The 17176-nt window shown below is 38.2% G+C and overlaps 2 protein-coding genes across 2 annotated transcripts in view; both read left to right on the top strand.

The window, feature by feature from the left end:
* The window catches only part of CEP135 (centrosomal protein 135), an 80565-nt gene extending 78030 nt beyond the window's left edge, over window positions 1-2535 (top strand). The window contains exon 26 of the mRNA XM_070396308.1: window positions 2127-2535. The gene's annotated coding sequence lies outside the window, so the exon portion shown is untranslated. The remainder of the gene's footprint in view (window positions 1-2126) is intronic.
* A 5555-nt stretch (window positions 2536-8090) lies between these two features.
* The window catches only part of CRACD (capping protein inhibiting regulator of actin dynamics), a 228773-nt gene continuing 219687 nt past the window's right edge, over window positions 8091-17176 (top strand). Inside the window, exon 1 of the mRNA XM_070396234.1 lies at window positions 8091-8143. The gene's annotated coding sequence lies outside the window, so the exon portion shown is untranslated. The remainder of the gene's footprint in view (window positions 8144-17176) is intronic.

The following is a 17176-nucleotide window of genomic DNA, read 5'->3' as shown; positions in this document are numbered from 1 at the left end:
ACCATTAGCAAAGTCCCAAATAAACTAATGACCTTGTTCATTGGTAACCCATTTCCACCCATATTTCCTAAATATTATCACCAAAATTAATTTTAAGGGCTTTGCCCATAAGCACTCAGAAATAAGTAAGATATGGTTATATTAACCCATATTTTACAGTGCCTCTCATAGTTAAAATATATACCCAATTTAGTTTTACTTTTTTTTAATTGTATGTAATACATGCTCACTGAAAAAGACATAAAATACAAAAATATACAGAAAATAAAAATCATTAAAAAAATTTTTATGGAAAATATATATAACATTAAATTTATCATTTTAACCATTTTGGGGTATACATTTCTCTGACAGTTAGTACATTCACATTGTTGTGAACAAATTAGTTCCACCATCCAACTTCAGAACTTTTTTATCTTCTCCAACTGAAACTTTGTGCCCATTAAATACTTACTCCTCATTTTCCCACCCCCTGAGAATCACCATTACAGTTTGTCTCTCTGAATTTGACTATTCTATTTACTGCAAGATAAATGGAATCATACAGTGTGTGTCCTTTTTGTGAATGGCTTATTTCACTTAGCATAATGTTTTCAGGGTTCATCCATGTTGGAGCTTGTCTCAGAACTTTCTTCCTTTTTAAGGCTAAATAATATGCCATTGTATGTATATACCACATTTTTTTATCCATTCATGAGTTGGTGAACACTTGGGTTGCTGTTATGAAAGCGCTGCTACTAACATGGATGTAAAATCAAAATCACTTTTAATCCTACAACCCAGAGAAAATAGCAATTAGCATTTCGGTATACTTGCATTTGTATTTAATTTGTAATTAACATACACATGCATAGACATACATGTAATTCTAATAGAGATCATATTCAACGTAGTTTTTATCCTGTTTTTGTTTTGTTTTATTGTTTGTGGTTTTCCCCCCTAATATTGTTATGAGGATTTATTGTTATCATTAAAAATATTTTCAGCCCTAACCGGTTTGGCTCAGTGGATAGAGCATCAGCCTGGGGACTGAGGGTCCCAGGTTTGATTCCAGTCAAGGGCATATACCTTGGTTGCGGGCACATCCCCAGTAGTGGGTGTGCAGGAGGCAGCTGATCGATGTTTCTCTCTCATAGATGTTTCTAACTCTCTATACCTCTCCCTTCCAATCTGTAAAAAATAAATAAAAATATATTTAAAAAAATAAAAAAAAATATTTTCAAAAATGCCATTTTAAAATAGTGATCTAATGGTTTATCACATGGATATCCTGGGATTTATTTATCATTCTTTTCTTATGGGACATATAGCTTGTTTCCAATTTTTTTCTCATCAAAAATGTTATTTTACATAAAATTAGAAAGCATGTCTGATAATATCTTCTTAAGTATGTCTTCCTCAGTATAGAAAAATATAATTACTTTCTCAGTGTTTCTATTATGGGATTTTTCATATTTTAATGTGTGTGTTTTAATTGGGAGGATGATTAGATAACACATAACATGAAAATATTTTGAAAAATATTTGATTGCCGAAACCGGTTTGGCTCAGTGGATAGAGCGTCGGCCTGCGGACTGAAAGGTCCCAGGTTTGATTCCGGTCAAGGGCATGTGCCTGGGTTGTGGGCACATCCCCAGTAGGAGATGTGCAGGAGGCAGCTGATCGATGTTTCTCTCTCATCGATGTTTCTAACTCTCTATCTCTCTCCCTTCCTCTCTGCAAAAAAATCAATAAAATATATTTTTAAAAAAAGAAAAATACTTGACTATCCATAACATTTTAAAACTCAGACAACATAATTTTCAGTACTTGTATACACTTGTATTTTATTAAACCTAGACATATCTTATGTTTTGAGTGATTTTTTTCAGTTAACATGCTATGTTATTCCAGTCTCTTCACTATGTGTCATTCTTTTAGTCTTCATGTATTTTGCTGTATTTTGGTAATTTGAAGGGAATCTTTTTGAAGTAGAAAACACTACTATTTAACCACTAAATAGGCAAGGGTTGTATTAGAGAATATAATTTCAATTAAAACATTACTGAATCTAAGTTTTTCATGATGTTTTGAGCTTGGTTTAACATTTTTATTTTAACTCACCTTTCCCTTCCCCTCTTTTTCAGAATGTTGACTTTCAATGAGATGGCTGTATGGACTTGTTACAGACAGAACAGTAATAATATATTTGAAGTACTTGTTCCTGAAAATCATGAAAATTGACACAAATTCTACCTCTTTCAACTTTTATTTAAATCAGTGAATATTTATGTAAAAAATGGTTTAAAAGAGCTATATCTATGTGTATATTTTCATGCATATGACAGAAAAAAATATGTATTAATAGTGCTGATATATCTGTATTTTTATTCCTGACTTAAATTACTCCTCAATGTGTGTTTATACTGTGAATTAATATAATGTATTAATCACATTATGTTTTAATCTTTTAATGAGCCATATTTGTATATAAATATTCTTACAGTACTTATTTTTAAAGTGTTTTTAGTTTTCATACTTGTGCTGATAACCTATATCTTTAACACATTCACAAAGGATTATCAACTCAGATGTTACACTTAACTTTTTTCTTCTAAATGTAAAATTAATTACCAATTTGCTGTCTATCATTGAGGTAAATATATTCAGGTCTATTCTTATAATAGCAGTGTCTTGGTAAAATAATGATTACCATTTATAATTTATTGTCAATTAGAACAACTGTGATGGGAAAGATACACTTATATATTATATACTTTATTTTCGCTATCACATGGTCTCTTCACATGATACAAATTTATCAAAATTAAACTAAAAGTGGTATTTAAAATTTTTGTCAAACCACAGAACAGAAATTTGGGACTCTTTTCCAGTAAATAAAATTCTTCACTATATCAGTATAAAAGTTCAGAATATAATAAAATAGTATATGGGGTAAATATAGTAAAACATTTTGCTAAAATTCCAGTATACATATATTCGATAATATCAGATTTTGTTTCTAAACCTGTATTTTGTCAGTTAGTCAGTCTTCCAGAATAATATGTAAACATTGAACTGTGGCATAATAAGTAGAAAACAGCATTTTACAATTTTCAAAATTTTAATTTTAAGGAATATAAATATATGCACATATTAATAAAAGAACAGGAGCACAAAATAGAGTATTGAATACAAAAACTAATCGTGTTTGAACCATACACATTTGAAGAAAATTCTGTTCTCTAGTAGATTTTCATTATGACTGAAAAAGAGCTTAAAAACTAACATAGGAAAGTGAAAGGCTAATTACTATGATCCTTTTTGTTTCTTCCTTTAATAACGTGGAGTTTGTGTGTGTGCATTTGTGTGTACCTGGAGGTGGGCATTGCTCTTTTTCTAAAACTACTATGCCTTATATGTGTGAGATGCCCTTTGCAATAATTCAGTGTGTAATTTGGGTGTGATGTGCCTTACTTTACCATCATCTTTGTAATTTTATGTATTCCATCTCCTTTGTGTGAGTTCAGGTATTACATTAAATGACAAGAGAAACGGGATTATTTGCAATGTCAAATGGAAAATCTTTTAAAAATATATGTAAATAAAATAAAAATATTTGTTCCCACCTTTCCCCCCAAAGCAACTGCAAGACATATTTTGTTAAATTTATTATATTTTTACTGTTTTCTGTAATTAAAAATGTGTAGCTTGCTATAATTGTTTTTATAACCATGGTACAATTTTCTAAAGTTAGTTTTAGCTTAAAATACTGAATGTTCTGACCTTTTATAGATGTTTTTAATTTGTTTTAAATAATTTTAAATTATGGAGCTTGACATAGATATTCCGATATTCCAGTCTATTCTCTCTTTCTTACAAATAGTTTTTTCAAGAATTTTAGCAGTATTCGTTATTCTAAAATTAAGAACAGTTTATTCAAATCAAACTTTATCCTGGTGAGATATAGGGAATCCTCTGAATTTAAGTGCCAGATGCTTTTTTTTTTTTTTTTACTCCCTTTTATTTTCAACTAGTTCAAAATGTAAGAAGTGAAGTTACAGTTTCTGTTTGAAATTCATCTATAAAATGTTTAAACAGGCTTTTGTGTTTGTGTACACATTTTTCTCTCTTGCAAATTTCTAATGTGTAGCAAGAATTTAAAATACTAATTGAGAAACTGACCCACCAAATTGATTTCATGACCCAGCAAAGGGACACAGCCTATAGTTGAAAACATTATAACATGAACCATCTCTACCTTTCCCACTATTACATTTATCCCCATGAGTCAATTTTGCTCCTTTGGCTTGTTCCCACTTGCATACACACTTCCCATTTTTAATCTCACATTTAAAACCCTCCCAGACCCCTTCCATTTTATTTTTGCTCCTTCTTTGACAAAAATTTCTTGAAAACAGTTATCTACACTCATTTCATCCCCCTCCCTTTACACCCACTATTCCTTCTTGCATTACTCCAGTCATGCTTTATTCCTATTACTTACTCAAACCATTCTTGTCAAGGCACCAGCAACCCCATTATGTGTACTTTCTTTCCAATACTATCTTTTTCACAGTATTTCTTTCCACTTAGTGTCCTTGTAATAGGCATTGCAGAAAGCTCTCTTTCCCTCTCTGCCCTGTGAGGATACAATGAGAAGTCAGTCTGCAACCCCCAGAGGGCTCTCACTTCAACCTACCCATGCTGGCACCATCATCGCAGACTTCCAGCCTCCAGAACTGTGAGAAATTTATTATTTATAAGCTACCCAATCTGCGGTCAATTGTTACAGCAGTGCTGTGCAATGTTTAGCAGTATCTCTGGCCTTTACCCACTAGATGCCAGTAGTAGCACCTGCCAAACAATTGTAACAACCAAAAAATGTCTCCACATTGCCAAACATCTTTTAGAGGACAAAATTACCCATAATTGAGAATGACTGGTTTAACTATATAATTTCCCACTTTCTGTAAACCTCCAAAAACAAATGGTTAAATACATATTTTAAAAATATTTTTGTTGATTTTTAAAGAGATGAAGGAAGAGGGAGAGAAATACCCATGTGAGAGCAGAACATCCATCGGCTGCCTCCTGCACGGAGCTCCCTATGGGGAGATGAACTGGCAGCCTTTCAGTGCACAGGTTGACACCCAACCAGAGCACCGAGCCACACCAGCCGGGGCAATGAATGCATATTTTTAAAATCCCTAGTGTTCTGCGTTTTCCTTTGGTATATGATACGGCCTCTGGAAATCTGTCTTAACTGAAAGGCAGTTATTTCACAAGTGGAAATGTAGATTGAGACCTGGTTTGATGTGCCACATTTATTATAGCCCCACGTGTAGTAAAAATGAACCGATGTGTTTGAAAAGTGAGGGGGAACAGTACCTGTCTAAAGTGATGCTCTGATTTCTGAGGCCCATGAGACACAAAGATTAGCTAGAAAGCTCTAGTATGAACATAAGTTCTCTAGAACTCTCAATATTTTAAGGTTGTGTCATTTGGGATGATACCTTGCCCTGCAAAATTAAAGGAGAGGAGATCCACACTTGATTTATGTACATTTGAAATTTTAAACTTTTTACATTTATTATTTTGAGACAGAGTGAGAGAGGAAGTGGGGGGTAAGGGGGAGTGTGTTCCACTTATTTATGCATTCATAGGTTGCTTCTTGTATGTGCCCTGAATAGAGATCAAACCTACAACCTTGGTGTATTGGGACGATGCTCTAACCAACTGAGCTACCTGGCCAGGGCCAAAATTTAAATTTTTATAGAGTATATTTTCATGTAGTTGGCAAGACCATAATATATCAAGAAAAAGACTCCAGTGATATGTTCTACGGGGATTTGATTTTCGGCTCTGGGGAACTTTTAGTGACTGTATTAACTCAAAAGAGACTTGCTCAACTCTTTATACAATTCTTCATTATTCTTATTTGGAATAAAGCAGTCATATTTTAGGATATGTAAGCACTGAACAACTGACTGATATTTATAGTCACAAAATACACAATCATGTTTTATGCTGGTATTAATTTAAATGTTTATCTAGAACAGTGGTTCTCAACCTTCCTAATGCCGTGACCCTTTAATACAGTTCCTCATGTTGTGGTGACCCCCAACCATAAAATTATTTTCGTTGCTACTTCATAACTGTAATTTTGCTGGTGTTATGAATCGTAATGTAAATATTTGATATGCAGGATGTATTTTCATTGTTACAAATTGAACATAATTAAAGCATAGTGATTAATCACAAAAACAATATGTAATTATATATGTGTTTTCCGATGGTCTTAGGCCACCTCTGTGAAAGGGACGTTCGACCCCCAACGCGGTTGTGACCCACAGGTTGAGAACCTCTGGTCTAGAAGAACACAGTTGGATAAGGTGACATGCACTAGATCTTTGCTGTAGCAAAGTTGCTCCAAGGCAAGCATCTGCATTAAAATTACTCTGTTTTTGTCATTGAGACATCTGGCTCAAGATTGAATACCTTGTGGGTTACCTTTCATCTTTTGTATCTTTATCATTGAGATTCTTTTTGCTTTTTTAAAAATTTCCTGCTTAATGATAAATTATTTTTAGCATCTTTGCATTAATAATGAAGGGGAAGATCATCAGATACTGATTTCCAAGAGTTCCCATTTATTAGATAGGTCTGGGTCTCCAAGTCCGGGGAGTTCTTCCTAAATGCAATATTTTTAAGCCTTTATTTTTTAAAGAATATATTTTTATTGATCTTTAGAGAGAAGAAGGGAGAGGGATAGGGAGAGAAACATCCATGAGAAACATCAATTGGCTGCCTCCTGCACTCCTCCTACTGGGGATGGAACCTGGAAACCGGGCATGTGCCCTGACCAGAGATGGAACTAGGTAGGGAGAGCAGTGATCAATCCCACGCCCTCCCCTTGACATGTTGGTTCATGGGTCAACGCTGGACCACTGAACCATGCCTGCCGGGCCTAAAAGAGATTCTTGCTACACGTTAAAATGTTGCACAAAGCAACTGTAACAGGATAATCTTGACCTGAACCCAAGAACCCAACCCGATAAGCATAGCCAACTGCAAAGAAGAAATCAACATGTAATTAACCAAGTACCGTGTAAGCAGTAGCTAAGCCTCCCAAGAGACAGCTTTCGATGTGAATGTCCTGTTTCCATTACTTGCTGCAAACATATAAACTACCGAAGGACAACTACATCTGGTTCTCGAATAGAGTACCCCAAGCCCAAGACCCCTTGAGTTTGGTAACACATTGAAGCAGTCATAGTAAAAAGTATGGGGAAAAGTCTCAGTATTTACAGTGATTATATATATATATATATATATATATATATATATATATATATATATATTCTTTTTCTTTAAAACATCTAAGTCAATCATTTAATTTCATTATGACTGGGACAATAATGCCGAATGTTAATGTCTCTGTTCTGATGTACAGGACTCAACAAAGAGATGTTGAGCTTTGCTCTTTGGTCCGCTTCCAGGAGTCCCAGTGCCATTTCCCATTGTCGGGGCTCTGCGGAGCGAAGCTCCCTCTGGGGTCCAGGTCGCTCCCGTTGTGTCGGGCTCGTCCAGGTACCAAGGGCCAGATTTGCACCCTGTGGGCTGGTGACTGACGGTCTCGGGTTCTTGCCCCGCGTAAGCCTCCCAGTGAACCCTCTCAATAACCACAGACCCCACGCGTTCAGGCGCGCCACGGGGCGCCGCCTGGCAGCGACCAAGCCCACGCCCTTCCCTGTGGCCAAGCGCCCCGTGTCTGGGCTGCCCCTGGGAGAGGAGCCGGCCGGTGCGCACCTCTCCGCGAGGGCGCAGGAGGGAACGCGGGACGACGGGTGCCTCGCGGGGGCGCCCAGCGGTCCAGGGGCGAGGCCGGGCGGGGCCGCGGCGCGGGTCCGAGCGCCCGAGGCGCCGGCGGAGCATGTGACCACGCGCGCGGGGCCGGGCGCGCAGTGCCGCGCGGCGGCGGCGGCGGGGAGAGCAATGGAGGCCGCGGCCGCCTGAGAGGCGGGTGCGCTGCTGAGGCTGCTGCGGAGGCTGCTGGTGCCGCGGGCAGCCGCGGGCTGGGCAGTCGCACCCGCCGCCCGCGCGGGACCGCTCGTCGCTGTGCGGCCGCTCTGCCAGCCTCGGCGCCCGGCGGGGACCTCAGGTGAGCTCCCTCTCCGCCCGCGGCCGGAGAGACAATGGGGCGGCAGGCGGGCTTCTCCGCTCCCTTCGCGGCCCCCGGCGAGGGCCCCAGAGGCGCCCGGGACTCCCGACCTTGACCTTGCGTGGGCTCGGCGGGGCCGGCCGTGGTCTTCGGGGCGGTGTCCGGGCGTGTGCGGCGCCGACACTCCCCGAGGACCCGGCGCGCGGCGTGCGTCTCTTTGGTTTCCACTCGGGGAACCTGCGGACGGGCAGCGCCCCGAGAACTTGCCGAGAGCGTGGGACCTTCTGGTTCCCCGCTTCCTCCCCGCGCCGGGTTCCTGTCCAGGGTCCCGGGCTCCGGCCCGGGTCGCCGCGGCGGCGTCAGAGCTGGACCTCGCCGTCCGGGACCCGGTCGAGGACCAGGGTCAGCTCTCTCCCCGCTAGAGCGGCGATGCTTTGTCTAACCGCTGCCAAGTCATTCGCACAAACTCTTGTTGCCCCAGTTCTGATGGGCCCCCCGCTTGGGTGGCTGAGGCGAGACAAAGGTTTTCCCTGTTTACCAAAGGCTGGAGCCGGGAGACTTCACGCTGCCGGGTGTAAATGTGTTTTCCTTCTCTTCTCCCAGAGGCTCTGGCGGTGGGCTTCCTGGCGCGATCACGCCCTTTCTTGCAGAGAGGTCTGTAGTGGCGAGATTGCACCCCCTAACCCTACGGGGGCGGTGGGTGGGGTACGGCTTTCACTCGTGGCTATCAGTAAACAGGAGGGCTGACTTCACATTTGATATCAGATATTCTCAGCATAGACACATCGAGATCATTATCTGGATTGTGGCTTTTAGGAGAGAATATATGTAAAGACACATCGATTCCGTGGATGCGGGGAGGGGGGAACAAAACCTAGTAACTATGACCATGTGTTGTGAAATTTAAATATGGTTTTATAAATAATAGCCCAGAAACTGATCTGGTGTAGGTAAGGGAGTGTGTGTGTGTGTGTGTGTGTGAGAGAGAGAGAGAGAGAGAGAGAGACAGAGAGAGAGAGAGACAGAGAGAGGAGGGGGCGAATGTTGGGAGGGATGGTGGTGATAGAGAGGGAGTAGTTAGAATACAAAGGATAAGGCAGTTTTAGTAAAAGATTCTTAATTTCCTGTAGCAAATTTTCAATTCATTAAGGTGTCATTAAATCATTGTTTCCCTGTAAAAATCACCTATAGTAGTTGTTAAATTATATATGTAAAGGCTAACGATTATTTAGCATTGTGTGTGGCTCAGGAACCTGAATAGAAACAATTTTGAGTAATTTTTCAAGTCAACAAAGGAAGGACACCTTCGCTGCTACCTCCTTTATTCTATGAGAAAACTGAACCCTAGTTCCAGATATTCAACAGAAAATTGCCTGTAAGAAAAAAAATTCAAAGGCAGGTTTTTACAAGAAACATTTTGAAAAAATGCATCTGCTGTAGGTGATAAGGTTGCATGATAGATTGCTTTAACTCAGAAGTGTGAAGGGAAAACAGTCATTGTACTTCCACCCCTTCCCAGTATTATTTACAATGTATTGTCTCCAAAACCTTATTTTTACAGTCACCTCTGACATGGAGAAACTTTCACTCTAAAGACTTAGCAGGACTTGGCACTGGATTTGGAGTCAGGAAGATAATACAGATTTAACATATTTAGGCACTTGGTGTGAGAAACAAAAGCTACTATACTCAGGTACACCTCATTTTATGGAGCATGGCTTTATTGCACTTCCCAGGTGTTGCTTTTTTTTTTTTTTTTTTTACAAATTGAAAGCAAGGCCTCTATCTGCAAAAAGAGGGGGTGATCTGGAGCCAAACCTACAGCATCTCTGAGGTATGCTTGTAGTTCTTTCTAAATCACAAAGCACTATAATAAGCCTAAATTATTGTTACTAGATGAGGAAGCTGTAGTTTATAATTTTCTCTTACACAATTTTGGAAAAGTTAATTGAAATTAATATAAGATTCTCCAGGGCAAAGCATGGTCTTTTAAGTCTTTTTTTTCTTTTTCCAGCCCACATTTCTAATCTGGTATATAGGAGATATTCGGTAAATTGTTGTAGAAAGGACAAGTTAATGAAAAATAAAATACAGATGGATAACACACGCATGCAAATCAAATTGGTTCACTTCTTTTAGTTTAATGAACATTTACTGAAGGCCTTCTTTGTGCCAGGAACTGGGTGGAGTGTTTCCACATACAGTTTATAAAAGGATTGACCTTTCTTTTTTTTATTTTATCATATTTGATGTGTGTTTTGATGAATGGGGCCCCTTGGGTGGTATTAATGATCATCTCATATAACCAAGTAGCACAAAGGAACATTACACTTGTTATATGTACATATACTTTCTCACAATGGCCTGTGGGGAGCAGGGCAGATATTATCATTCCCGTTTTGTAGGTGAGGAAATCCAGACACAGCGAGATTAAATGACTTGCCAACTCCTCGCCACTGAAGCAGCAATGCCGGGGACGGAAGCTGGACCTCACGCCTAGCGCTCTCACCTCCAAATCACACTGCCTTCTCCAAGATACACTGCACCTGCAGAAAATCACTCTTGAGTTAGGCATCATGAAGAAGTCTAGCTTTTGAATAACTTTTATATAAGGAAAAGTCACATTTTACAACCTAATACTTATGAAGTGGTTAAATGTACAAGTTCTGGAGTCAGGTGACTAAATTGGAAGCCTGGATTTACCAGTTACTAGCTCTGCGTCCTGGGCAAGTGACTTCATCTCTCTAAGTCTCAGTTTCCTCATTAGTAAAATCAGGGAAGTTATAGGACTTACCTTAGAGGATTTTGGGGAGGATGACATGAAATAGTATAGTGTATGTGCTTAGCACAGTGTCTAGTAGAAACTAAGCACTCGGTATCAGCTAATTATTTTTCTTCTTATAATGTAAAGCACTGGTTTTTAAACTTTTCTCTTTTTGCACAGTAAGAGATACGTTTTACTTTGCTATCCAGAATACAGATACATTACAAATGTGTGTAATTTTTTAAAATGCATTAATCAATGTTTGACTTCCTCTGTGCTATGCATTCTCATATGTTTTATTCTATTTTATTTAGAAATGCTGGTTGAGACCCACTAGGTCAGTGGTCGGCAAACTCATTAGTCAACGGAGCCAAATATCAACAGTACAACGATTGAAATTTCTTTTGAGAGCCAAATTGTTCAAACTTAAACTATATAGGTAGGTATATTGTTAGTAACTTAATTAGCGTACTCCTAAGGCTTAGGAAGAGCCACACTCAAGGGGCCAAAGAGCCGCATGTGGCTCGCAAGCCGCAGTTTGCTGACCACGGCAGGTGATTTCAATCACATAGATGGATCATCACCTGCAGTTTGAAAAACACTAATATAAAGAATAATCAGATTAAGTGCATTAAAGAAAAATCTGTTGTTGAATTTTTATATCTTTCATTCTGATGATTTATATAGCATCAGTTGGAATTTGGATATTAAATTACACTGAATATGGGTTACTAAACATTCCTCAGTAATTACAGTCACTTATTGAGTATTTATTATGGTCTAGGTACTGTGCTAAGCAGTCTATTATTACATGTTTTCTAATTCAGTGCTCAAAACAGCCTGTAATTTCCCTTTGATAATGGAAATTAATTCTCAAAGAGGTTATATTAACTTTCCCAATATCATGAAGTTAGTGAGAGATGAAACAAGAATTTAAACTGAGTTCTGTTTGACCCTAAAGCTCTCTTCTCTCCCCTAAACTCTGTTTTGATGTTCCCTCAGAGTAATTTTTGAAGATGTATCATTTTTTTAAAATATATTTTATTGATTTTTCACAGAGAGGAAGGGAGAGAGACAGAGAGTTAGAAACATCGATGAGAGAGACACATCGATCAGCCGCCTCCTGCACATCCCCCACTGGGGATGTGCCCGCAACTCAGGTACATGTCCTTGACCGGGATCGAACCCGTGACCTCTCAGTCCGCAGGCCGACGCTCTATCCACTGAGCCAAACCGGTTTCGGCTATCATTTCTTATTTTGGGTAAATTTGAATGGCAATATTGAGAATTTACCTGGTGTGGTACATCTTTTATAGTTTCCTTTGAAAGAACCTATATTTCTTCAAAATTTGAAGAAAAATTTGAACTTAGTAAATAAAGTAAGAGCATACTGGGTAGACTAGTAATTTATTTTGACTTTGCTGGTCTTTGATGTAAATATTTTAGAATAGCTTCTGAGGTTTTTATGGTAGTCAATTAATTGGTCAGTTTTATTGAGTACCCACAGGTTTACTGTATCTTTAGAAGAGACATGAAAGCTATGTAACTATAAAAAGACTTCATTATGAATGATTGTCAGCTTTTGTTAAGGCACAAAATGAAGACTTCAGAGCTACAAAGAGTACTTTATAGTATATTGATTTGTCTCAAAATCACCAAGCAGAAAGTATTTATTTTGTAAAATATTTGTGAGAAACGACTACTAACTGTCTTACTATTGTGGGGGGTTTTGTTCTTGTGCGTGTGTATTTCAGTTTTTGCAAGTGCTTCTTAAATTTTTAGCAGTATTTTAATTTTAAATTTATGGCATTTCTGGGACTTTCCTCCTATTTAAAAAACATTGAGAAAGACTTAAAGAATGTTAAGAAAATTCTTTTATAAATAATACTTAGAATGCACAAATAGATGATTTTAAGTGTCAATGGAAAGGCAAATTTCACTGTTCCTTTCACACTATATCTTACAAATTGATTCATGTATTGTCTGGCTTGTGTATTGTTGTTGACATGTAGGAATGTGCCTTATAAGTAAGATGATTATCGGATGCCTAAAGATTTATAAATATGTTTCTGCTTTTGCATTATAGCTTCTATTCCCATGGAGCTTTACACTTTTAACTCTTACGTTAAAAGAGTTTATTTGTTAAATTAAGGTTAGTCTTTCCAAACTGCTAATTTTGAAATCAGAGTTTGAGTAGGTCATTTTGATATTTTAGACAAAGAACAGCAGTTTCGTGGTCTGAAAACCTGTTTACTTCTCTTCGTCAGTCACCATTTTCTATTAAGATTAGATAAGAATGAATGTACCGTTTTGTTTATTATTTAGTATCAGATTTCATGCTCAGAAAACCGATTTGCCCCTAATGAAATTGTGTACAAAAGTAGTAAGCTTACGTTTAATGCTTATTTTATTACTTTATTACTTTTGTCTAACACTTAAGCCTTAATGAATTGGTATAGTTTTTGTGAGCATCAAGAAATGTTTCATCAATTGCATGTTTAGTGTAATTTGTATAATCATTCAGGCAGATACTAAACTCAGTTACCATTACATTTTGTACTACTTTTATTCTTGATGGGAAAATTCTTAGAGATAAGAAGAGCAAAATCAATTACTTGTATCAGTGGCTTTGAGGCAGATTCATATGCATATTTTAGATTTACATATATGTATGAATTCCACAGATTTGTGAGAAGGGCAAGATTGCAAACTCTTAATCCATAAGTTAAAAAAGTATTTTAAGTAACTGGAAATAAAAAAAAACTGAGTAAAAACCTTGAAGAGATGTTGGATGCCTTATAGTCACAAGTTATTAGAAATATTTAAGAAGCCAAATAGCACAACCATATGTAATAGCTTTTATATTCTAGTAAGTTTGCATGTGGAAAGGTGATTTCATTTAAAACGTCGAAAATGAAAAGCAGGAATATTTTCAGATTTTAAAATCTTGACCAGCTCTTCCAGATGTTTATAGAATTTTTCAAATACTATAATTTGAAGCTGAGGTGGAAAATTCAATAAACTTGCTTCTGAAATCAGTATGGTATTAAATGTTAAGTGTTCTAGGAAAATATGCAGAAACTACATCCCCGAAACACTTTGGGAAATACTTAAATCAGAAGTCAGTGCTCCGCTCAGTGGAGACAGGTTGCTAGAATAGAATTCAGTCGCATATAGCAGCTGCTAAGAGGAATTATTTCCACTAACAAGAAAGGAAGAACAACTCGCTAAAAAGGTGTTGGGCTTTATACCAGGGAAGATAAGAACAACACAGACAAATCCACTGGCCACTCCCACTCACCTGGTGAGGGGTTGCCTTGCACTACGCGGGGGTGGTGCAAAGAGAGCCTTGGTGATACTGGAATCTAGGATAAACTGGATTCATAAATAATCAGTGAACATTCTTGTGTATAAATTGTTAGCCCATGGTTTCTTCACTTGGGAGAAATCAAAAGGAAAGGCCATAGATCACTGTTTTTGGAAGAGGAAACTTCAGAGCCATTTATGGTCCCAGGTGGGGACCACAGCGGATGCTCTTAGGGAAGCTTGTGACAGATCCAGCAGAGCAGGTAAGACACGGGCTGCCCTAAATGATTGCATTCAGGATTTTCTTCATTTTGAAAAGTTGTAAATAAACTTAGTGACTTTTTGTCTACCAGGGTATCATTGCGACAGAAGCAATGAGCTCTCTTGGCACTGATGATGAAGCTGCCCCAGCCATGTTGGTGATGGGTTAACTGTTTTCTAGAGTTAATGAGGTCGGGGTCACAGGTTCAGTTCCTTGGAAGGGCAGTTAGCTTTGCTTTGTTCTCTGGTCTCATATGGTGCTCTTCACCCAGAGTAGCCATCTGGCGTAGGCAGATCATTGATCACAAAGGGACTAATAAGCCAGACAGTGTGGGAGGAGCGGCATGAATCTTTCTCAGTGGCTGTTGAGTAATTCGAGAAACAATCCCAAAAGCATGTGCAAATTTGTGTCTCATACATTATCTTTTTTTTAAATATCTTTATTGTTGAAAGTATGACATAGGTTCTCCCATACATCATCTTAATATGTAAAAGGTAACGTGGTTGTCAAATATTATTCTTTGTCATTTTTGTTGAACTCGCATTTTAACAGTTGTTTTTTCAAGTTAGGGTTTTTTAGAAGTCTCACTCGCTCAGCAGTTGTACATTGTCCTGAATGTTCCTCATCCCCCTTTGGTTTGTAGGACAGTAGCTGTGGTGGCGAGAACAGGGTGAGCCTGCAAATAGGCGATCAGACCACCTGCTCAGTTGTTCACAGATCCAACTCCACTGAATTAAGACATAAAAGTTAAAAAATTCAAAGGGCTATTTTGAATGAGAACAAATACACTGAGAATCTTCAGAGAAACACTGTATAATTTTTCTAAGTATTCCTGATCTACAAATCTTATATTCCCTTTTTAAAATTATTTTTAGTAATGAAAGAAATGCCAGAGGTCATCTAGACCTGTGCTGTCTCGTATGGTAGCCACTGGTTCCATGTGGCTATTGAGTGTTGAAGTATGGCTTGTCCAAATTGAGATGTGCTGTAAGTTTGAAACACTTGGTATGAAAAAGAATGTAAAATATGTCATTAAAATAATTTTAAATACTGATTACATGTTAAAATAGTGTTTTAGCGATGTTAGATTGAATAAAACTTTATTAAAATTAATTTTACCTGTTTTTACTCTTTAAAGTATGCCTACTAGAAAATTAAAAATTACCTGTGGCTCACATTTGTGGTTTGCTTTATATTTCTATTGAGCAGTTCTAGACCAACCCCTCATTTTACAGATAAGAGGGCTAAGGTTCAGAGGTTAAGTAACTGAGCTGAGTTCTTTCCATTGCCTGTAATCTCTCCCTGCTAATAGGTTAGGTGCTCAGGAAGATGGAACTCTTTGAACCATCAGAGGACCATTTAGTGCATGGCAATTACTGTGTGTTGCAAGATCTGTGCTTGAGTCATTGCATATTAGAAGTAATGCCAGTTTGTGTGTGTGTGTGTGTGTGTGTGTGTGTGTTTGTGTTTATGTGTACAGATATATGTAGGAGGGGAAGTTTGTTTTGTTTATAATGTTGATGTTTAGGCTTAGTTTTATCTTCCTATATAGGTCAGTGGCCCTACAGCTTTATTTACTTACTAGAGGCGCGGTGCATGAAATTTGTGCACGGGTAGGGTCCCTAGGCCTGGCCGGCATTCGGGGCTGATCGGGACCTTCTGGCTGTTGGCTGGGGCCTTCCTTCATTCCGTGCTGCCCCCTGGTGGTCAGTACACATCATAGCGAGCAATTGAACTCCCGGTCTCCCGGTTGAACTCTTGAGGGGACAATTTGCATATTAGGCTTTTATATAGATAGATAGATAGATAAGAAAAGCACATTGCAATATTAGACATTAACAGTTATAACTCTGGGATGAACAAGATTGTTGCTTATTCAAATGGGAACTTTAATATGTATTTTTTATTACAAGGAAGATTTCAGATGGTTTTGAATGAACCTTGATGGAAAAGTAGCAAAACTTTCAGCTGTATCTATTATGGATGGAGGAGAGCTGAATAAAGAGAGGTGCTTAGCCCATGTTCTGAAGAAAGTGCTATGAGCAGTTAGTTACTATCTCTTAACTATGGATGCTCCTGATGTTCTGGTCAATGAAGAAATAGCCAGGGTTGGCTGGTGCAAACACAGACTGTGAGTTTTCTATCAGTTTTGTGAAAATCATGGTCTTTACTTGGCAACGATATGAAGGAAGAAAACCTCAGGACCAGATTTGTTGTTTGTTATTTTTAGTTAAGATTCTAAGGCATTTTGAGTTTGTTATCAGTGACCCAATGATAATTAATGAACAAGGACTTTGTCAGGCAACCTCTAATACTTCAATTAATGTCATCATCTATATTAGCTAGTAAGGTGCATGAATTTACCTTTTAAGAATGGTATTGTGGAGCTTGAAAGAAGATGAGTGATTAATTCCAGGATGGTGGCTTATAAAACCTTTTCCAGTTGATCATTTTTCTGTGAGTTCTGTCTGTTACAAACAACCTCAGTTGATCGTAGGTACAGAGAAACAAAACAAGATAGTAATCCGAATGGTTACCTTTAAATAGTCAAAAAAAAAAAAAAGTAATTATCTCATGTGGTGTGAAGTTTAATGTAAAGTACCATTACCATCCATATCCTTTCCAGCCCATCAACATAAAGCCAGTTTATGGTATGTCAGCACACATGTACTGAGCATGTACCATGAGCTGGGCGCCATGA

This window comes from Myotis yumanensis, unplaced genomic scaffold, assembly GCF_028538775.1.
Source record: "Myotis yumanensis isolate MYYU_CA2020_CCGP unplaced genomic scaffold, mMyoYum1.0.hap1 SCAF_1, whole genome shotgun sequence".
NCBI classification, from domain to species: domain Eukaryota; kingdom Metazoa; phylum Chordata; class Mammalia; order Chiroptera; family Vespertilionidae; genus Myotis; species Myotis yumanensis.
The sequence above is the reverse complement of the archived record's forward strand: the minus strand, read 5'-3'. Positions and strand labels throughout refer to the sequence as shown.